This window comes from Mus caroli, unplaced genomic scaffold, assembly GCF_978045245.1.
Source record: "Mus caroli unplaced genomic scaffold, Mus_caroli_1 scaffold_5, whole genome shotgun sequence".
Classification (NCBI taxonomy): Eukaryota; Metazoa; Chordata; class Mammalia; order Rodentia; family Muridae; genus Mus; species Mus caroli.
In genome coordinates, this window is record NW_028227260.1 from 95,843,773 (window position 1) to 95,867,444 (window position 23,672).

At 45.9% G+C, this 23,672-nt stretch overlaps 1 protein-coding gene across 4 annotated transcripts in view; it reads right to left on the reverse strand.

Moving 5' to 3' along the window:
* The window catches only part of Znf185 (zinc finger protein 185 with LIM domain), a 42,826-nt gene extending 37,538 nt beyond the window's left edge, over positions 1–5,288 (reverse strand). For all 4 annotated transcript variants that reach the window (XM_085838160.1, XM_021153491.2, XM_085838159.1 and 1 more), the window contains exon 1: positions 5,146–5,288. The gene's annotated coding sequence lies outside the window, so the exon portion shown is untranslated. The remainder of the gene's footprint in view (positions 1–5,145) is intronic.
* Positions 5,289–23,672: the final 18,384 nt, after the last annotated feature.

A 23,672-nucleotide genomic window follows, 5' to 3' on the forward strand; every position in this document is an offset into this window, starting at 1 on the left:
CTGCCAACTTGATTCTCTTTCCAGGCCAAAAAGACTGGAATGATGAAATGTTCCATTTGTGAAACAGGTTCCCTGTGGCCAGGTTTTGTAACCCTGGGCATTCGGATTCTCACTGTCCTGCACTGGAGTGTCAGCAGCAGTCAGCAGATGGATTGCTTTCCAACCGTAAGGAGCTAGCAGAGACACTACTATCGCTGGTCCAGGAGGTACTACGAACTACTTGCAAGTGATTTAGAGACCTTAGACAGCGCTGACTCTGCCAGAGCAAAGGCTGAGCAGCAGCTGGCTCTAGTCTGAGCTCCTGAGTCTGGTGCTCAGTGTACAGGTCCCAGGAATTGAGGGCTGGGCCTCTCTGGCAGGAGTGTGTGGCCTGTCTGCAATGCTCTACTCCCTGGGGCTCCCGCCGGCAAGCCAACAAGGCAGCAGGAAGGAGGTATACTACGTGGAAAAAAAGAGTTGGAAGAGACTTGGGTTGCAGAGGGAAAATGTAATATGGAAAAAAAGCAAGCATGGTGGGAGGGGGTGGTATTTGTAAATGTGCTTTACAGGTAAATGACTTCTGCATGAAAGTCTGGAATTTCACCTCCCACCATCCCATCCCCAAACCCCAGATTCTAGACTTCTTGGCGTCTGTGCTAGTGGAATCCTGGGAGGAAGATGTCTGAGGCAGCCCAGGTCCTTTTCAATGGGGTAGGGAGCTGCAACACCAAGGGGGAAGGGGTCCTCTTAGCTATCTTCCATTTCTAAGATCCTAGAATCCCCTGACTCTCATGTATTCATTTTCTGGTTCTCAGAGGGATGTATTCAAAAATGCTTGAAGATGCTGAGAGACTTCAGGGGTACCTTGGCCTACAGGACCACTAAGGGCAGCTGGGAAGAGCTCTTAGAGATATGCCCTGAGATATGTGATGAGGGCAGCCTGCTGAGGGTAGTGGAAAGCATCTTGCTCCCAACAAGACCTTGGCTCCAATTTCCCATATGAGCTATTTACATTTTTACTCTTGTTGTTACCTCTGCAGCTATCCCACAAGAAAGGGCACTGAGGAACTCCTATGCCTTCCTCCACAGTCCTAGGCACCTCTCTTGTATCTCTACATCACAACGGTTATTTCTGCAAACTGAAATCTAAAGTCTCAAGCCAGCCCTACTCTCTCAGAGATGCTATATCCATCTACAGATGGACATGTCATGAGGTCAAAGGGGCTGGGAATCCTGGAACGAACCTTCCTCCATCCTTCATGTGTATCCCAAGTCCTCACAACTGCCACCTGTTTGACCTTTGCCAGAGCACACGTGATGACAGGAACTCAGCCCCACTTGCTTCTAACTTTGGTCAAATTGCTTTTGTCCATCTTAAAAGTGATCCTCTACTGAGGATGAAAAAATTAACTACCCACCAGCTTTTCTAGCACCAAAAAATGTTTCTCTTTACAGCCTTCTCCCCATCAATCCCTCTATACTCTCTTGTATTTCCCTGTCCATCTCAAGCCCAAAGCCCCCTTCACTCCACCCTTGCTTCTACAATTACCCCCATTTTGGGATAAAAATATGGAAGCCAGGAGAGAAGAATGCATTTGCCCAAGGTCACATTTTCTTTTCTGTAACAAGCTCCCATAGAAAGCTAACAGTCAGGCTGGGTGCTGGGGAGATAGACAAGAATCAGAGGAAAACAGACAGGCCCCGAGGCCCTGCCAGAGTGCTGCATTTCCCAAGGAGGTGCTCTTGGACCAGGTCCTAAACTATGAAAGAATGAGTAGGAGCTGAGTGTGCGCATGGTCAGAAATGGTGAAACAAGGTCTGCTTTTAGGGTTTTGTGGGTTTTTTCTCTTTATAGGTTAAACCAGGCAATGCCTGATGTCAGCATTTTCAACAGGGATCCCCATTCGTGTGACTGGAATCCTGGGGCCTCCTCTCTCCATAGCAACCTTCTGCCACATCAAGCTCTCTGGGAAAGTGACTTAGTCATCAGAAAGCGGTGTTCTGAGCCAACCACCACAGGGATCAGCCCAAGGGGGCTGAACCTCATGCCTGATGTGTGCCCACAGATGGAACCAAAGACAGGGACCACCAACAACCACCACCAGTAGCTAGGGTTTGCTCACTACTGGCCCTAGGGGTCAAGTCTTCTCTGAATCTTGGGTGTGTCTCCAGAGCTCCACAGCCTCCCCAGGCCACCAGCAGTAACTTCAAGGGCAGCTGTGCAAGAAGAGGGGCTACAATGTAGGCATTAGCAAGTAGGTAAAAAAAAAACTGCTCTATGTACTCCTCAAATTCCCAGCTTCTCTTCAAAACATGAAGTGAGCACTGCCCACAGAAAAAGACCAGACAGTGTTTCTGAGAGCAGTCTTTTAGTTTCTTCAGCAGATAAATTCCCCAGGGACATCTGCTTAAGCTGCAGATTGCTTCCACCCTCCTCACCTCTGAGTTTCAGTTTGCACATAAGCCCTGGAGAACAACATGCACAGGGCCTCTGGGTCTTTCGTTTTCCAGCTTCTTTTCTACCCAGGCCCCCTCCCTCTTTCCTGCCCACACCCTCTTACTTTGGTCATTCTAGCAGGGACAGTGAGCTGAAAAGACCTGCCAAATGTTTTCACGTGGATCCACAAGAGAAGGTAAAGGGCCTCCATTCTGTGTCTCAGTTACTCTTTGGGAAAAATGAACTGACACCAGCTATGCCAATGGAGAACCAGCTGATAGCAGGACCAGGGCCGTGTGCTAAGGGGACTGACAGCAGAACAGGGGGAGGAACTATCCAACAGTTTGTCCATAGCAGGGTGTGTGGTCAGTGAAGATAGTATCTTTCCAGCACCATGGGTAAGAGAAAGGCCCAGAGGCCACACTGAGTTCAGAGCCCAGCTAAGTAACCATCCACTTGGACAGGCCTGAGCATACCACCCAACCTCTTATGGTTTTGATTTCCCACCTTGTATTCAAGCAGCTTGATACAAGGACAGTGTTTAACCTAGGATGGTAATTTCCTCCTCATTGGCCATGGGAGCAAGAGGTGAAGTGGGGCCTAGTTTGGGAGAAAGAAGCCAGACAAGTTGTCTGCACCCAGGCCAAGTACCCACCATGGGTGCCCAAAGTCTGTAGTGTAATACGAGAAGTTTCTCCAAGCACCACACCCCAGACCCCCATCAATGATCCTGTTCCATGTCACTATAGGGCTGGCAATGAAGGGGGCCTCAGGGTTTAGCAAGCAGAAAGAAAATTTATGTTATGTGTGACCCAGCACAATATAGGGCATGGCTTGAGGCAACATCTAAACTAAAGGGATAAATCACATATGGAGGCTTCAATGAGAAAGGAGACGGGCAGGCTTCCGGCTTCCATCAAACAGGATTCTGCATCAAAGCCAAAATTGGGGGTGTTTTCTTGGCACACAACTGAACACAGTTCAGGGAACAGGTACCAATGCCCACCTGAACCAGGTCCCGAGTGCTAGGAAACCAGAGTTCCTGCCCTATCAGGTCTTAGAAGGCCTAAAGCAGTTTGAGGAAGGACTTTGCTACATTCTCTAGTTGTTCCTGGGACCACTACTCTCACCACTAAGTTGGGAGGGTTTTGTCCTCTTACCATCCAGATGGCAGCTCTTTCTGGAGTAGCCTATCTCTAGAGACTTCTTGGTAAAATGAAGGGCTGATTTTTCTCCTATCCCTCTTGACCTGCTCAACTTTCAAAGGTTCCCTCCTCCAGGGAGCCTTCCTAATCTTTCCATCTTGGGTTGCATCCGTGATCCAGGCTATTAACACTTTTCACCTTCAAAGCTGCAGCACCCTCTGTTGTCATGAGCCATGTTTGTCACTGACTCATGAGTGCCCAGAGGAGGAAAAGGAACAGATTTTGAGCATGTGTTGTGTACTTAGCTTTGACCTAGGCACCTTCTATCAGTTCTGCTCCACTGAGTGCACAGCCTTGGTCAGCACTGATAATTAATGGGATGGTTTTGTTCCTTCCAATCTTGTAGGTGAGTGGGCTGAGGGCGGTGAACAGTACATTCAGCCAAAGCCCTCCAGTAAGTTGTACCTGTACCCTGGAGATCTGTTGGCACCCAAGCTGGCACTGTTTGTGCAGAAGAGCCAGTTGAGGCCATGAGAACTTCATAAGCCTCCTACTGCAGCTCTCCGATTCAGAGCCCCTCACCACTATTCAGGTTTATCAGCCTGTGGAAACCTGCTTCCTGCCCCAGTCTAAGCACCATGACTAGAAATCCAAAGAACTATGAGAGCAAGACAATACCAAGAGCAGGTGTCACCACCTGCCTTAATGTCAAGAGTCAGTACCAATGGCTTGTGGAGAACACAACTCCCAACATACTTTATAGACTCCACAGCCTTGGAGGGGAAGGTGGGCCTGGTAGGCTTCTCCTTTTACTCAGTGGAGCTTCCAGGTGCCACAGTACAGAAGGAAGTGGCAGAGCCGACAGGAGGATCTGCGTTTTCAACCTTTCTCAGAGGCCAAGCTATCACTAAGCAGTTGCAAAGAGGATGAGGCTATTGGCTCTCCCCTGCCCTCGCACAAACAATCCAGTTACAGAGACTGTGCACAGCAGATCCCGCTGATAACACCACAGTGACACTTGATTCGGCGCCTTCTGTCTGAGTATGAGCAGCTCCCTTCCCAGCCCTGAGGTCGCCCAGTGCCCAGTACATGTCTATCACAAACCACCATTAAGTCCCTTTGCTCTGGGCTCCAGGCCAGTGAGGGGATTCTTGAGTAAGCTTGCCTCTGTACCTCAGTTTCCTCATCTATAAAATGGGCACATTTTACTAAGGATGTGGGATTCTGTGATGCTTGTAACACACCAACTCTAGGCTCACCCTGCCCCATCCCCGCTGGCAGTCTACTAACAATCGGTCTCATGCACAAATGAGTAGGTCAGAGGGACTAGACCAGCCAGAGAGCCACCTGCTTTTGTTGGACACTCTGAGGAACGTTGCCTGTCTCTTCACTCGCGGTGAAAAGCAGAAACCGAGGGTACTGCCTCCCTGACGGGATTCCGAAGAGACATGCTTGGAGCGAGTATGAAAACTGGGTAGGGAAACTGAGGCCCTGGCTTGTGTCCAGGAGGACACGAACTGGGTGTTCCTTGTTGCCTCCCGGTGGTCGAGCCACTTCTTTAGGACGGCGACTCAACAACCCTACCTGGTACAGGTGCCCGGCTTGTGTGACGGGCAGAGGGTCGGACAGGCGTGGTGCGCGGGCTCCCTCGGGTGGGCAGCACTGGACCCAGCCGGGCCGGGCGCGGGAAGCGGGGCGCAATGAGAAGCGCGCGGGGCAACGAAGAGGCACGGACTGGGCTCTGCCCGCCCGAGAACAAACAGGTTTTCTCCGGCTGCCGGGAGCCTCGCCCCTCGCCCCTCCCCTCGGCCGGCCCCCTTCCTCTGCCCTCTCCTGGGGTAGGTAGATGCGCCTGGCACATTCCGCACATTCTCCAGCCGGTGTCCTCGGTCCTCCCACCCCTTCCCTGCTCCGCCCAATGGAGCTGCTGGAGAAATCAAGGCTGGGGCTCCCCTCACCCAGCTCAGAGCGAGCTCCAAAAAGTTTTGCCGCTATGGAAAACTTCCAGGCTAATTCCTCTGGGCTCCCAGCCCTGGGGCCAGGAGGACTCCACCACATGAAGGGCCCTCGCGGACTAGTGGCGTCCCTGCCTGCGCCCGGCGAGATCTGGCCAGGCTCTGGGCCAACGACTTCCACAGATGCTGGCGGGTCAGTTCTGTCGAGAACTACTGTGCCTAGATCCATTTTACAGATGGAGATCCCAGACAGGGGCGGGGAAAGGACCAGGCTTGGGGGCAGGGGGTTGCGGACTGATGGCTGAGATCATGCAGGAAGTCAGGCATAGGAGAAAAAAGTGAGCAAGAAACTTCTGTCTGGCGCCTGGGAAAACTTGTACCCTGGAAGGTCATTTTTGGAGCCAGCAGCGAGGCAAAACAGGACTACCTCTCAGGGCAGGGCGGAAGACACACACATTCGGTTTAATAAATGACATTCATTCACGTTTTTTTGATAGGTAATGTGTGCATAGCACTAAGTGTGAGGATGTAGTAGGGGTGTCGAGCATCCAACAAAGGCTTCTAACCCTCACTGTGAGGTCAGGGAAGTCCTTTCAATAGAGGAGATAGTTAAGCCAGTGTGCACAAAAAACGATCAGAATGATAGACTAAAAAAGAAAGAAAAAGAAAAGATAAAAGAAAGGAAGAAAGGAAAGGAAAGGAAAGAAAAAAAAGGGAAAAAAAGGAAAGATTAACGTCCTGTTGCCAATTTTACAGCAGTGGCCCTCAAATCTACTCACTGTTGTGCTTTCCTGTGACTTATCGTCCTTCCCATTTCAGCCATCACACAGTATGTATGCAGCTTCACTGGGTGTATGACCAGATGCTAGCTGCTCAGAGCGCTTTCCTATAGCTTCTGGTTGTTGTTGGAATGAAAGCAGATGCTTTTAGAAGGCCTAATGTTTGACTGTGTTCAACCTCTGTCTGTAAGACCAGCCACCCCAGCACTCCACTGTAATCTCCCCGGCTTCCCCGTGTCTTCTGACTACTTCTGTGCCCTCATACCTCGGATCTTTGTTCCTGCACTCATACTCTCTGCAGTACCCTTCCTATATCCCTCTACCACTGAACTCACCCAATCTTCAGATGTCATCCTCTCCTGCCTGCCACCTAGTCAAGTTGACCACTTCCTTCTGTGCACTCACTCTCCCATTCCCTCGGGTGACAGTATATAACCCTTTATTCTCAGTGGTGAGCTCTGGGATGTTGGTGCCCTGTCCGATTATCTCTGGATCACAGAGACCGGCCCAGAGGATCTGGGGCATTTGCAGAAGGAAGAGAGAACAACTCTGAAAGGAGGGTTCTTTTCTCTGTGGGTTTATCAGACAGAAAGGAAGTGCCTTGTGTGTTCTGGAGGAGTGGTTAATCTTTGTCTCCTGCCAACAGGTGTTTTTCTCCTTCCAATTCTGTTAGTCCCAGACCAGTGGCCAGCATCTAATGCATCTTCTCCTTCCCCCACAAAGGCTACTGATGGCCTTCCATTTGGCTTGACATCCTAGCTCCCAAACATACTAACTGGATGGATCACAAGACTCTTTTGGACCTAGCCCCAAAAGAGGCAGAATGTAAAACACAAAGTGATACACCATGGGTGGGAGGGAGTAGGTGGTAGTAGTTGTCTCCCAAGGCCCTCCAGAAAAGAGAAAGCTCTGCTGCAGAGCCTTGAATCAGGTGGGCCAGCTGTAGAGCATGAGCAAGAGTGGTATCCAATAACGTAGCTGGCCATTAAGAGCTGCACCAGACCTCAAGCTCTTTCCTTGTCCAAAGTGACTCAGGCTCTGCCCAACACAGATTGGAGCTCTAGCCAAAGAGACTAGCCTTGGACTCCTCCCTCCTAGCTAGGCTGCCAGGCCCTGCAGCGGATCTTGCCTGCAAACGGGTTTGACTCGAATGGTAGGTGCCCTGCCCTGCCCTGCCCACCTGTTCACTGCCCCAACAGACTCTTCCAATGATGCTTTCAACCCCCACCTCTTACAGGGCTACCTCCAGGCACCTTAGTCAGTCACCATTTGGGGGAGGAGAGGTGCCATGTGCTCCATGTTGGTCTCAGATTCACAACAATCCTCTTGTCTCAATCCCCTAAATGCTAGGATACAGGTATATACAAGTGCTATGCTTTCAGATAAACCAAGCCCCTTTGTTTGAGATGACATCTCTCTCTAGGGACATTTGGTAATCTTGTACCCATTCTGAGCTGTCAAGTTGTTGTCTCCATGAATCTTTCCTTGGACTCCCCTTAAGTTCTAACCCAAGGTTTTGGTGGTTACTGTCTCTCAGACTCAACTGTACCTGTGCATGGCCTGAGCCTGTCCCTGTTTCTCCTTTCTACTATTGTGCCTTAGCCCGTGACTCAGCTCCAAGACTGGCCAAGAAGCTAACCCTTTTCAGAGTTGCAGTTTTCCCCTCCATCCTTTCCTTCTGGCTCTGGCATCCTTCCAGCTTGGGTAGTAGTGCCCAAGAGGACTGGGCAGCAGCCCTCCCCCAGGAATGCCATCAACAAGGCATTGCTTTGAAAGCACAGAAGTTGGTTCTAAGTGTAGGCTTGAGGAGCAGGCTGGACTACCAGGAAAGTCATGGCATAGTAGGTGGTATTTCTGTTCAGAGAGGCCACAGCTCAGGAGTAGGTAACCAAAACAGCTTCTCTGGCAGGCCAGACCAAAGACCAGAGGACAAGTGGCTGTCTGAGAGAATGGGCCAGCAGGATTACTAGATTCCCTAGGGTAGCCCTTTCTCATCTGCAAAGCTAGAAGCAGAGCTCAGACAGGCCTATTTAGCTGAAGAGTTTCTAGGCTTGGAAAGGAACAACAGATAGTACACTGAAAGCTAACAGGACCCAGAGGTGGAGCAGGCAGGATTCCTATACCAGAGTATATTGAAGACAAATGGCCTGAATGCTGCAGCTGCACACACACACAGAAACAGAAGCAGGGAGAGGGACTCCAGAGGCTTTGGGTGGACTATGTGTCCAACTGGTAGAAACTGGAGTTTGTGTATAGGGAGTGCCAGGTTCTTGCTTGTACCCTAATCCCCTGCTTACCCTCCCTCCTTCTCTGGTCCCGCCCTGCTGCCTCATCCTGCTAAGCTCTTCAACCAGTTTACACTTGCTAGGTGAGTGCTGACTCTCAGCAGGGTGGGTCCCCTGGGGCTAGGGGTCCCCAAGCTAGGCAGAGCCACACTCAGGAATGGACCTATGGAACCCTAAGCTTGTGATCCCAGGTCTCTGTGTTTGTAATCAGCTCACCTGACAGGAGGTGGGCCAGATTCTCAGCAAATGGGGTGAGTTCCTTACCTATAAAATTTTGTCTTCAGTGACCCCCTGCAACTCCATTATGAGGTTGTGCCTCTTCTCCACCATACACAAACACTCATACTTGTCAAGAGCTTCCACTACACTCCATCTTGCCCAGGAAAATGTAGCTCCCAGTCTTTTGGCCAAGGCCGGACAGTTCCTTTCTGAGGAGCAGCTTATGTGCCGAAGGATTGTTTGCTCCAAAGGCTGCAATCCTGCTGGGAGTCTTGAGCTTATGTTCCAGTAATGGGACTGGAATGTCATGCACCTCCTGAGATAGGCCACTTTCAAATGTCCTCCATCCCTGTTCTTGGAGCTGTACTGTCTTCTAATACACTGCTTTGAATAAGCAGGACACTTTCTACCAGAGTATGACATGACCTGATGCCCCAGAACAAACTCTGCCTTTTCTCTCTGGCTTTGAAGCTGCCCCAGGCCAGGCCTCCGGAGCACGAGTGCACACGCTGAGCCAAGGTCTTGTTGGCAGATAATCCCCACATGCCCTGAAGAATGGCTTTTTGCTGCTTTAAGAATCATCCCACAGATTGGAAAAAGAATGTTCTAATTGGAAAACCTCCCCGCCATGGTTTTCCGGAGTTTTAGTACAGTTGGACGGCAAGGAGGCTCCTGGGATGAGGAGGAAGGAAAGTCATGAGGAGGAGACAGTGGGCTCCTTGCCCAGTGCCCCCTCATCTCCTGAGCTAGCTCAGCCACTGCTGGCCAGCATGGGGCCATGTCGAGGGCTTGGGCTTGCTAGCCTTGGGAGTTCAGAGGCTGTCTGGCTTTAGCTGGGAGCTTCTTCCTGGTGGCCAGCCCAAGCCAGCTCCCAGGAGGCCCCATTATTGCCCCAGAAGTGTTTCAGGCTCTTGGGACCCTCTCATAGGAGTATTGTGAACCAATGCCTGGAAGAGGAAAGTTCTTGAAAGAAGAAGTTGCTACCTGCTCAGAAACAGGAAGGCATAGTCCAAACTGGGTTCTGTAGGGCCCATGGTATTAATGGGCCCTGTACTAGGACGCCTGGCAGCCTGTACTTGAACTTCTGAATGGGTCCATCTGTTGCAAGAAGCAGAGAAAGAGGTACCTCAGACTCTGGGATAAGCCACTGGCTGACAGACCTGTGGCCAGAGCTACTCAAGGTGTTTTCAAGTACTAGAGCTATGGATTTGTTCTAGTGTGTGGAACTCTTCCCTTGTACTTGAAAAGCACACCCTGGAAAGGGAAGTGCAGCGCACCTCTGAAGCCACAGTGTGCCTTCTGTACTAAGGAGGGGGCAGATGATTGTGGCTTACCTCTTGTAGGCTGTAGACTTTCTGATCTTTCTCAGAAACCTTCCTGGATGCTTTGCTGCCTTGACTTCCCAGGGGCTTGAGAGGAGCAACATTTGGGAGAAGAGAACGAAGAAGTATAGGTTTTGCTCCTTATCCATCTGAGCAGGATCATTACTCCCCCATCCTATCTTTCAATTGCGATGAGTATCTTTTTTTTCTTCTTGTCTAAGTTGGTCCTGGCCAGATTCCTGGCCCCTACATGGAAACGCAGGCTCTGGTCAAAGGTCTGGCTCTCATCCTAAAGTATCAGGCAGACCTAGCTGGGGATGCCCTTGACTCCTGTTTGTGGCATATAGTTTTAGTAATCTGTATCTGTGGATCATGAACTGACCATATGGCTCTAGGCTGGTATTGTACCTTCCATTCTTCCTCTTGTCCTATTCTAGGCCTAGGAATCTGTGATGCTGGAACCTGAAACAAGTATATATCTGTAGAGCTATACTTACTAAGATAGGCATCAGTAGCCATTGGGGCTGGGAGTGTCCATGGGATCCCTGAGCAGACAGGAGTCCTGGGTTGGGAGACCTGGCAGAGAGCTACAGAGTGCACAGAAATGCTCATTTCTAAATGGCTATATCTGTTCTGTAAGGGGCAGCAGCTTGGACTCAGGGGCCCTGCTATTAAAGTTTAAATGAATCACAGTGAAATACTCTTGGAAATTCTGTTGTTCTGTCATCTGGTTACATTTCAAATGGGATTGGTGGCTGCTATGTTAGAATGCACAGACAGAAGCCACAGCCATCATTAACGACGCTGCTCTGAGTGCCTGCTTCCCATTGAAGGAAGCTCTCTACTTCATTCTTAACTGAAATCCTTCCCAGGAGAAGTCCCCACACTCATCTTTCTTGAGATTGTCTAGTCTGTTCTGGAATGAAAATTAGGTCTGATTCGCTTTGTAGAAGGTGGGGGAAAATAACTAGAGAGCAACAGGAGGCTAATAAGTATGTGACACCAGTCGCTCATATCTGGGTACTGGTCATCCCCAACCTGCAGGCGCCCAATTTTTCCTACCCTTTATGTCTCCAAAGTCTCTGTCAAGTCCACCTCAAACACCTGGCATGATGTCCGTCTGCTAGAATCTCTAATACAGGCCTCTATTTTTACAACTTCCCCTCTTTCTAAGGGTTTGTTCAGTTGGTTCAGGGACAAATATCCATGAAGCTTTGCAGACCTCTAAACTTGATTTCTCTCTTTGCTTTTCATTCATTAGCTTTTCAAAAAATAAAATGGCCAAGTATAGTGATATCTTTAATTCTAGCACTCTGGAGCAGAGGCAGGTAGATCACTGTGAGCCCAAGGTCAGCCTGCTCTATTTAGCAAGTTCCAGGCCAGCCACAGCTACATCGTGAGACACAGTCTTAATAAATAAATAATAAGCAAACACAGAGCAGTTGAAACTGAACCCACAACCCTAGTGCTGAGATTAGAGATGTATATAGAGGCACCTGCTTTTTTTGTTGTTTAATTTAAACAGAGGTTATGGGGGTTGAACTCAGTTACTCACGCGTATACGGCAAACAGCTTATTGACAGAACCACCTCCTTACCCCCATAGCCATCTTCTTTTCTTTTGTACTATAATAATGTCTGTCTCACTGAGAATGCAGTTCAGTGGTAGAATGCCCACTTAACATATGCAAGGCCGTGAGCTCAATCCCTAGCACTTCAAAAAAATATCGTCCATCTTATCTGGAGTATTTCCCATCATCATCATCATCATCCCCAATCAGTGAGCCGCACTGCCACCTCTACTTTCTTTTCCGGACTGAGTGCTTCTACTTCTCCCATGCTTTCGCAATCTCATTCCCATCAGTATTTCAACCCCACCACTTGTTCAAAAATCACTCTTGTCAGCAATTCATATTGCCAAATTCACCATTCACACCCCTGCCCTTACTTCATAGGTACAACTGGTAGTTCCTTCCTTCTAGAAAGACTTGTTTTGTGTGGCTTCTCTGACACTCCACTTATCAGGAGATATGAAAGTTATGTTCACTTTCTTTGGAACAAGATGATGTGGGTACAAACACTGGATATGCAAATTAGCCAAGTTACTTGTTGTGTTTCAGTTTTCTATCTGTACACTTGAAGCAAGAGTACCATTACCAAGCCGCGTGGTGGCGCACGCCTTTAATCCCAGCACTCGGGAGTTTGAGGCCAGCCTGGTCTACAAAGTGAGTTCCAGGACAGCCAGGGCTACACAGAGAAACCCTGTCTCAAAAATAAAAAAAAAAAAAAAAAAAAAGTACCATTACCTGCACTCATGGGATGCTGAAAACATTGTAAAGTTGCCTTCTGTTTATAATACAGTTTGTTTCTTGGCAGTGCTCAGTGAACTTTTGCTGTTGCAAATACCGCTGTTTGAATTCACCATATGGGTGTTTAAGAATCAACTAAAATTAACACATTCAAAAACATTCTTGTCCCTCCATTCTAAGCCCTTGTTTTGTGACAGACTTTCATAACACACATAGACACACAGGCACAGAAACACAGACCCATACAGACACACAGACACATAGACACACATACACACACACACACAGGCACACACAAACACACACAACTCATCCCAGATAGGGAGACTATAACAGATCACATAAATTATGAATGTTACTCAAGTCCAGCTTGGTGGACCAATGAGTTTTATTGGGGTTACTTACATGAATATGGATGGGGGTTACTTACAGGAACAGAAATGACTCAAAGACAGCTGCATCACCAAGACCCACACCAGCGTGGGTGATAGCTCACAAAGCTGGGGGACCTGGAGCACACTGCACAGCCTGAGGCAGCTGTATAGGTTAGAGAGTGTCCCTTCCAAGTGACTCTCCAAGTTGGTGTAAATTTCTTCTAGGCAGTGTGGCTGGTTTGTGAGTCTTTAGGCAGCTGGTCCGTTCTCAGTCTTGTCTGCAGCTTGGTTTGTCCGAGAGAGTCTCAGCAGTATTATTTACTCTTGGGAGGGAGGGGTCTAGTGACTCTGATCAGTTTTCGGGACTTCCTGAAGCTGTTTTCAGTTGTTTACCTTCTCTTTTAAAGAGATTTCCTAGGAGATGGAATGCTTCAGTTTGAGATTCTCAGGGCCCCGTTGCCCTCCAAAGCAATCTTTTCTCCCTGACTTCATTATCAGAATGGTTCATCTACATTCAAACAATCAGCAAGTCCTGCTGCAGCTCTACCTTCCAGAGCACTTCCTACCAACACCCATTGCCATCCAGTCTATATCGGCGTCCTCACCTCTTCTCTGCTCTCTTGGCTGCTGGTGTCAACCCCCTGTGTCCATTCATTTAAAGCACCTAGAGGGGTTTACCTCTGTGCTCCTTATGCAAGCAGGCAACAGGGCACTTTCTGAGGATCTAACTTCTGATCCAGGTCTGGTGCAAGCTACAGACCAGTCTCTTGCTCACACTGAGTTCATACTGGATTTATGCTTGTTCACATCCAATATGTATCCTGTCTCCAAGCTTTAGTACTGACTCCTTCACTTGCCTTACTACCACTCCCAGGTTTTTAGGCAAGTTCATTGCTTCTAGCAGAAAGTTGTTTTTTTCCCCCATTTTTATTGGTTATACTTTATTTACATTTCAAGTGTTATCCCCCTTTCCAGTTTCCCCTCCACAATCCCTGTCCCATCCTCCTATGCTATCTCTTTTCCCCTGCTTCTATGAGGGTGCTCCCCTACCCACCCACCCACTCCTGCCTCCCTGCCCTGGCATTCCCCTACACTGGGGCATCAAGCCTTCACAGGACCAAGGGCCTCCCTTCCCATTGATGCCAGATAAGGACACCCTCTGCTACATATGCAACTGGAGCCTTGGGCCCCTCCACGTGTACTCTTTGGTTGGTGGTTTAGTCCCTGAGAGCTCTGGGGAGTCTGGTTAGTTGATGTTGTTGTTCCTTCTATGTGGTTGCAAACCCCTTCAGCTCCTTCAGTCCTTTCTCAACTCCTCCATTGGAGTCCTCATGCTCAGTCCTGTAGTTGTCTGCGAGCATCTGCATCTGTATTGGTCAGGCTCTGTCAGAGCCTCTCAGGGGACAGCTATATCAGGTTACTGTCAGCAAGCACTTCTTGGTATCAGCAATGTCTGGGTTTGTTGACTGCATATGGGATAGATCCCCAGGTGGGGCAGTCTCTGGATGGCCTTTCCTTCAGTCTCTGCTCTACTCATTGTCCCTGTATTTCCTTTAGACAGGAGCAATTCTGGGTTAAATTTTTTGAGATGGGTGGGTGGCTCCATTTCTCAACTGGAGGTCATGCCTAACCTCTGGATGTGGTCTCTATAGGATCTCTCTCCCCTTTGTTGGGTATTTCAGCTAATATCATACCCATTGGGTCTTGGGAGGCTGTTTTCCTGGCATCTGGGCCTTTCTAGTGGCTAACCCCAGTTCCCCATCCCCCCTTGCTATACACCTCTGTTCAATTTCCTGATCCCTGAACATCTCCCTGTCTCTTCCCACACCTGATCCTGCCCCCTCTTTCCCCTCCCCCTCCTCTCTTCCTCCAAAGTCCATTCTACCCTCTACTTCTCACCACAGGAAGTAGTTCTTAACTACCAAGGTCCAGGGAAAAGTCTCTTCTATCTGCTTTTTCACAGTACTTGGCATGGTCACGGTCTCTCTCCTCCATTTCCCCTTCACACCTGCCCTTTTCCCCAGTGAGCCCTTGCTATACCATACCTGAGTGAGCAGACAGGAACGTCCAGCAAGTAGGAAGGAAGGAAGGAAGGAAGGAAGGAAGGAAGGAAGGAAGGAAGGAAGGAAGGGAGGGAGGGAGGGAGGGAGGGAGGGAGGGAGAGAGGGAGGGAGGGAGGAAGGAAGGAAGGAAGGAAGGAAGGAAGGAAGGAAGGAAGGAAGGAAGGAAGGAAGGAAGGAAGGAAAGGTTCATTTCAAATGCAGTGTATGACCAAATCACTAGTGGCTACTCCCAGTTACCCATCCCCCATTGCTATACACCTCTGTTCAATTTCCTGATCCCTGAACATCCCCCTGTCTCTTCCCACACCTGATCCTGCCCCCTCTTTCCCCTTTCAAATCAGTGCATTAAAAGCATTATCATCCAAGAAATCATGTTGGAACAGCAAGCTGGGTTTCCCACTTCATACTACACATGAAAATAAACTCCAGATGGCTCAGAGGTTTAATGTAAAAACGAAACCATAAAAGCACTAGAAGGAATCTTGGGGTGGGGACAGCCTTTCTAAGCATTTCATGAAAACCAGAAATCATACAAGAAAAGATGGAGAAATGAAAAACTTCTGTACAGCAAACCCCACCATAACTGTCATTACAGAAATGACAGATGAGAAAGGTTTGTTTGCTCTATATGAAAATGCAAGCTCTCATCTTAAAATTAACCCAACAGGAAAATAGGTCAGGAAAGAATGGGACAGACAATAGGAAAAAGAAAAGTCATCAATTGCCAATTAACACATATGGAAAATACCCAGGAGTACTAACATGTACAGATTCCTTTTAGTATGTGATATAATATATGCACATTTACTTTTATATAAAACATGATGTGTATACATATCTATCCATGCCAGTAGCATTAGCTAGGGACTTTAGCCTCTGTTCTGGAGCTTTGGAATGACCTGTCCTGATTCAGATTAAAGGTCAATTTATAGGCTGTACATCCCATATCCTGCCATATAGTACACTTCTTCCTTCCTCCTGGTTTAGAAATCAGTCTCTCTTAATCAGGCCATTCTGAGAGTGTTCTCAAATTCTCACACAGGAAGCCAGTTTTTTCTTGAAAGCCATTTTTCCTCCAGAAAATCATCTACATTTCCTGCTTCTCTTTTCTCTTCCTCATTTGTATCACTAGACAAAAGTGGCTCTTGTCACGGCCTGGAGTCTGCCGTGTTGCTAAATCCAATGGCTGCTTTTAAAGTTCATATTTTACCGGATACTAGTGTCATTTGAGACCAGTCACTCCTATTTCCTTTAGTTCCTTCTCAGTTCCTCCTCTCTCCCCAGGCCATACCCTCTTAATTTTTGAAGTATCCAGAAATCAGTCCTTGGAACTCTATTATACTCATATCTAAGATGATTTCAATCCAGCTTGTAACTTTAAATAGAATTCTAGTCTTTCAAGCCCATTCCTTGAATTTCAGGTTTTGGGATCAAATGTTTTTTTTTTCAGTATCCCAATTTGCATATTTATTATGTGTCAACTAAAAAGACAACCCCCCCCACAAACAAGAATGATTAGAGAACCTTGTTGAATATGATGTTGTAACAAACCTGTTTGATCTGACAATAGAATACTAATTTTCCTGCCTTAGCATCCCTAGTGTTTTAAATCCTTGCCAACACTTGATGCTGTGAGATGTGTTATGTTTGTCAGTACAGTGGATACAAGATGTTTATTATAAGAGTTCCCAAATTTATAAATTTAGATACTTGTTAATAGTTTGCACCTGCATTATCATCATGGTGAGGAAAATGAACCACAGGTATGCTCACTACAACACTGTTCACTGGTATTTTCAAAGCCTTTTTTATGCTGGGCATTATAGTATCAGCCTGTAATCACAGCATTCAGTAGGCAAAGGCAGGAGGATCAGGAGTTCAAGACCAGCATGACTTTGTGTTACATAAGACTATGTTTTGAAACAAAACAAACAAACAACACTAGTGGCAAAACCTACCAAGTTTTAATCAATAGGTTTAAAATACCTGGCAGCAACAACTTAAAGGTTTATTTGGTTTATGGTTACAAAGGCTAGCATGGCAGGAATGCAGAACACAGGGTCTCAGCCTATGGTGCTGGGAACTTGTACTTGTCACATGGTATGGACCAGGAAAATAAAGAACATAGGACTGGAACCCAGTGTGGATATACTCTTTAAAACTTGTACTTAATAACTTCTTTCTGCTAGGCTCTATGTTACAAAGATCCCACAACCTCCTCAAATAATACTAACAGCTGGGAACCAAGTGCCTTAACACATGCACTCATGGGCAACATTTCACATTCAAAACCATAACAATATCCCACATTTTATAGTGGGATACTCTGGCTGATCAAGATGATTTTAGATCTCAAGTTAGACACAAGAAATTATTTACCACATTTTTAAATGGAAGAGGGAAATATGGCTTGCATGAAAATAAGGCACATTGGAGCCTGGCATGTTGATGCATGCCATTAATCCTCGGGAGTAGATGTCTATGAGTTCAAAGCCAGACTAGTCTACATAGCATTAGGATGTATAGTGAGACTCTGTATCAAAAGAATAAAAAAGGAGGAGGAGGAGGAGGGGGAGAGAAGAAGAAGAAGGAGAAGAAGGAGGAGGAGGAGGAGGAGGAGGAGGAGGAGGAGAAGAAGAAGAAGAAGAAGAAGAAGAAGAAGAAGAAGAAGAAGAAGAAGAAGAAGAAGAAGAAGAAGAAGAAGAAGAAGAAGAAGAAGAAAAAGAAGATGAAGAAAAAGAAGATGAAGAAGAAGAAGAAAAAGAAGAAGAAAAAGAAGAAGAAGAAGAAGATGAAGAAGAAGAAGAAGAAAAAGAAGAAGAAAAAGAAGAAGAAGAAGAAGAAGAAGAAGAAGAAGAAGAAGAAGAAGAAGAAGAAGAAGAAGAAGAAGAAGAGATCCATGACAGCATAGTGTGATTTTATTTCTATAACAAAGGTATTGAGAAACACCTTGGAGAATATTACTCGTTGTTATGGTCTATAAGCTGAAACTTGAGTCACTTTGTGGTTTTGTTGTTGTTGTTGTTATTATTATTGTCATTCTTTTTCTTTTTTTCCTTTTTTTATTGGATATTTTATTTATTTACATTTCAAGTGTTATCTCCTTTCCCAGTTTCCCCTCCAAAAAGCCCCTATCCCATTCCCCTCCCCCTGCTTCTATGAGGGTGCTCCCCCCACCCACCCATCCACTCCCACCTCCCTACCCTAGCATTCCCCAACATTGGGGCATTGAGCCTTCACAGGACCAAGGGCCTCTCCTCTCATTGATGCCAGACAAGGCCATTCTTTGCTACATATGTGGCTGGAGCCATGGGTCCAGCAAGCACTTCCTGGCATCCACAATAGTGTCTGAGTTTGGTGATTGTATATGGGATGGATCCCCAGGTTGGGCAGTCTTTGTTCCACACTTTGTCTCTGTGTATCCCCCCCCCATGTGTATCCCCCCCCTTCTAAGAAGGAGCGAAGTATCCACACTTTGGTCTTCCTTCTTCTTGAGCTTCATGTGGTTTGTGAATTGTATCTTGGGTATTCTGGCTTTTGGGCTAATATCCACTTATCAGTGAGTGCATATCATGTGTGTTCTTTTGTGACTGAGTTACCTCACTCAGGATGATATTTTCTAGTTCCATCCATTTGCCTAAGAATTTCATGAAGTCATTGTTTGTAATAGCTGAATAGCACTCCATTGTGTAAATGTACCACATTTTCTGTATCCATTCCTCTGTTGAGGGGCATCTGGGTTCTTTCCAGCTTCTGGCTATTATAAATAGGGCTGCTATGAACATAGTGGAGCATGTGTCCTTTTTACCGGTTGGGACATCTTCTGTATATATGCCCAGGAGAGGTATTGCTGGATCCTCCGGTAGTACTATGTCCAATTTTCTGAGGAATCGCCAGACTGATTTCCAGAGTGGTTGTACAAGCTTGTAATCCCACCAGCAATGGAGGAGTGTTCCTCTTTCTCCACATCCTTGCCAGCATCTGCTGTCACCTGAATTTTTGATCTTAGCCATTCTGACTGATGTGAGGTGGAATCTCAGGGTAGTTTTGATTTGCATTTCCCTGATGACTAAGGATGTTGATCATTTCTTTAGGTACTTCTCGGCTATTTGAGTTTCCTCAGTTGAGAATTTGTTGTTTAGCTCTTTCCCCCATTTTTAATAGGATTATTTTGTTCTCTAGGGCCTAACTTCTTGAGTTCTTTGTATATATTGGATATTAGCCCTATATCAGATGTAGGGTTGGTAAAGATCTTTTCCCAATCTGTTGGTTGCCATTTTGTCCTATTGACAGTGTCCTTTGCCTTACAGAAGCTTTGCAATTTTATGAGGTCCCATTTGTCAATTCTTGATCTTAGAGCATAAGCCATTGCTGTTATGTTCAGGAACTTTCCCCCTGTGCTCATATCTTTGAGGCTCTTCCCGACTTTCTCTTCTATGAGTTTCAGTGTACCTGGTTTTATGTGGAGGGAGGTCCTTAAACCATCCCTGCATCCCTGGAATGAAGCCTACTTGATCATGGCGAGAATTTTATTGAGTATTTTTGCATCGATATTCATAAGGGAAATTGGCCTGAAGTTCTCTTTTTTTGTTGGGTCTTTGTGTGGTTTAGGTATAAGCATAATTGTGGCTTCATAGAATGAATTGTGTAGAGTACCTTCTGTTTCTATTTTGTGGAATAGTTTGTAGAGTATTGTTATTAGGTCTTCTTTGAAGGTCTGATAGAACTCTGCACTAAACCCACTAAAGCCATCCTGGGCTTTTATTAGTTGGGAGACTTTTAATGATTGCTTCTACATCTTTAGGGGGTATGGGTGTGTTCACATGGTTTATCTAATCCTGATTTAACTTTGGTACCTGGTATCTGTCTAGAAAATTGTCCATTTCATCCAGATTTTCCAGTTTTGTTGAAAATAGGCTTTTGTAGTAGGTTTAATGATTTTTTGAATTTCCTCCACTTCTTTTGTTACCCTTTTCATTTCTGATTTTGTTAATTTGGATTCTGTCTCTGTGCCCTCTGGTTAGTCTGGCTAAGGGTTTCTCTTGTTGATTTTCTCAAAGAACCAACTCCTAGTTCTGCTGATTCTTTGTATAGATCTTTTTGTTTCTATTTGGTTGATTTCATCCCCGAGTTTGATTATTTCCCGTTGTCTACTCCTCTTGGGTCTGTTTGCTTCTTTTTGTTATAGAGCTTTCGTGTGTGCTGTTAAGCTGCTAGTTTATGCTCTCTCCAGTTTCTTTTTGGAGGGAATCGAGCTATGAGTTTTCCTCTTAGCACTGCTTTCATTGTGTCCCATAAGGTTTTGGAATGTTGTGCCTTCATTTTCATTAAATTCTAAAAAGTCTTTAAATTTTTTCTTTATTTGTTCCTTGACCAAGTTATCATCGAATAGAGTGTTCTTCAGCTTCCATGTGTATGTAGGCTTTCTGTTGTTTTTGTTGTTTACTCTGAGGTAGTGTCTGTCTTTGTCACTGAGGTGCATTTCCTGTATGCAGCAAAATTCTGGGTCCTGTTTACATATCCAGTCTGTTAGTCTATTTATTTTTATTGGGGAATTTGAGTCCATTGATGTTAAGATATATTAAGGAATAGTGATTGTTATTCCCTGTTATTTTTGATTTTAGAGGTGGAATTATGTTTGTGTGCCTATCTTCTTTTGGGTTTGTTGAAAGAAGACTACTTTCTTGCTTTTCCAAGGGTGTAGTTTCCCTCCTTTTGTTGGAATTTTTCATCTGTTTTCCTTTGTAGGGCTGGATTTATGGAAAAATATTATATAAGTTTGTTTTTGTCATGGAATATCTCGGTTTCTTCATTTACGGTAATTGAGAGTTTTGCTGGATATAGTAGCCTGGGCTGGCATTTGTGTTCTCTTAGGGTCTGTGTGACATCTGCCCAGGATCTCCTAGCTTTTATAGTCTTGGGTGAGACGTCTGGGGTAATTCTGATAGGTCTGCTTTCATATGTTACTGGACTTTTTTCCCTTACAGCTTTTAATATTCTTTCTTTGTCTTTTTTTTTTTTTGATACAGGGTTTCTCTGTATATCCCTGGCTGTCCTGGAACTCACTTTGTAGACCAGGCTGGCCTCAAACTCAGAAATCTGCCTGCCTCTACCTCCCAAGTGCTGGGATTAAAGGCGTGAGCCACCACGTCCGGCCTTTCTTTGTCTTTTTGCATTTAGTGTTTTGACTATTATGTGACAGGAGGAATTTCTTTTCTGGTCCAATCTATTTGGAGTTCTGTAGGCTTCTTGTATGTTCATCATCTTTTTCTTTAGGTTAGGGAAGTTTTCTTCTATAATTTTGTTGAAGATATTTACTGCCCCTTTAAGTTGGGAGTCTTTGCTCTCTTCTGTACCTATTTTCCTTAGGTTTGGTCTTCTCAGTGTGTCCTGAATTTCCTGGATGTTTTAGGTTATGAGCTTTTTGAATTTTGCATTTTCTTTGACTGTTGTGTCACTGTTTTCTATGGAATCTTCTGCACCTGAGATTCTCTCTTCAATCTCTTTTATTCTGTTGCTGATGCTCACATCTATGACTCCTGATCTCTTTCCTAGGGTTTCTAACTCCAGGGCTGTCTCCCTTTGTGACTTCTTTATTGTTTCTATTTTCATTTTTAGATCCTGGATGGTTTTGTTCCTTTCCTTCAACTGTTTGATTGTATATTCCTGTAACTAAAGGATTTTGTGTTCCCCCTTTAAGGACTTGTAACTATTTACCTGTGTCCTCCTTTTTAAAATTTTTTATTAGATATTTTCTTCATTTACATTTCAAATGCTATCCCAAAAGTCCCCTATACCCCCTTGCCTTGCTCCCCTACCCACCCACTCCCACTTCTTGGCCCTGGCGTTCCTCTGTACTGGGGCATATAAAGTTTTCAAGACCAAGGGGCTTCTCTTCCCAATGATGGCCCACTAGGCCATCTTCTGCTACATATGCAGCTAGAGACACGAGCTCTGGGGGGTACTGGTTAGTTCATATTGTTGTTCCACCTATAGGGTTGCAGACCCCTTCAGCTCCTTGGGTACTTTCTCTAGCTCCTCCATTGGGGGCCCTGTGTTCCATCCTATAGATGACTGTGAGCATCCATTTCTGTATTTGCAAGGCACTGGCAAAGCCATCCTGTATTCCTTTAAGGGAGTTATTTATGCCCTCCTTAATGTCCTCTATCATCATCATGAGAAGTGATTTTAGATCTGAATCTTGCTTTTCCGGTGTGTTGGAGTATCCAGGACTTGCTGTGGTGGGATAACTGGGTTCTGATGATGCCAAGTAGCCTTGGTTTCTGTTGCTTAGATTCTTGTGCTTGCCTCTCGCTATCTGGATATTTGTGGTGTTAGTTGGTTTTGCTGTCTCTGACACTCCTGTGGACCTGTTAGCCTGTGATCTTAGGTGTGTTAGCACTCCTGCGGAGACCAGCTCTGTCCTGGGTGGGATTTGGGTATGGAGGCCTGTGTGACAGCTTTAGCTCTAGGATGCAGATGGAGACCAGAAGGACCCTGTCCCCAGCTGTTCCATGGTTCCTGTACCCAGTGTTCTCCTGGCAGGTCCCTCTTTGGATAGTTATTGTAGTGAAAGTGGTGATCTCACCTGTGGGCTTAGGAGTGAGATCCTGGCTCTCTCAGAGCAGGATTTGAGTATTGTTGTTGTTGTTGTTTTTGTTTTCTCATGTTCTATTTTGTATTTCCTATAATGTTTCACTTTTAAAAAGATTTACTTATTTCATTTTATATGTATGGGGTTTTTTTTTGCCTGAACATATATCTGTATAGCACATGTGTGGAATGCCCATGGTGACCAGAAGAGGGCATCAGATCTCCTAGAACTGGGGTTATGTGGGTTGTCATGTGGATGCTGGGAATCAAACCTGGGTACTCTGGAAGAACAACCATTACTCTTAACTGCTGGTCCATCTCTCTACCTGTTTCACTTTAAAAAAATTCATTCCCATAATTCCAGTACTTCATAGGTAGAGACAGAAAGATCTGGAACTCAAGGGCATCCTCAATTACCTATAGAGTTTAGCGCCCAGCTGGCCTGGTCTCTATGAAACCAAACACCTTTCTATGAGTTATTGGTCAAGGAAGCTCCACTAGCTCCCCAAATCATATAGCATACAGCAGTTGCTCTTGGTGGCCCATTAGGACCAGATGTTAAGAACCTATTGGTTAAGAAACCACCGATTTTGGTTGCAAGGCATATAGAAACCAAGATGAAACCGATTTGGAAGCTTGTTTCCTGGTTAGCTTTCATAGTGCCAGGATGTTATGTGCAGGCTGCTATGGAAGAGTACTCGTTAGTGGCCTTACCCAGCTGTGGATTCTGTATGCTGACCTGCCAGGCAATATTTTACCACTGGTGCAATTATCATATGACTGCTTGGAAGGTAATCTCTTTCTGATTAGATTTGAGGCCTGGTCTATAGTAGGCAATATATGTAAAGCTGATCAAAAGGGAAAGTCACGTGCCTTAGGGGACAACATACTATTGATGCTTTGTTAATTGGACATGTCGCCAAATTGTATTCTAACTATTCATGATTATAACTACAGACTAACTAATGTTGCTCTCCACTGTGCACAGAGAAGAATCTTTTTGTAATGGGTGGTGGTTAGTGCAGAGACTCATGATTGGGCAAAGTGCTGATAATAAGTGACAGTTGAGTTTTAGCCCTTAGCAGGACACCTATATCATCCCTTCCAGGGCCCAGGTAGCATTGTAAAAGAGGGGGCAGAGAGAATATAAAAGCCTCGGAATAGAGAGGAGTGCTATGCAATGTTTTCTTTTTGTACAAATAGGAGAACCCTG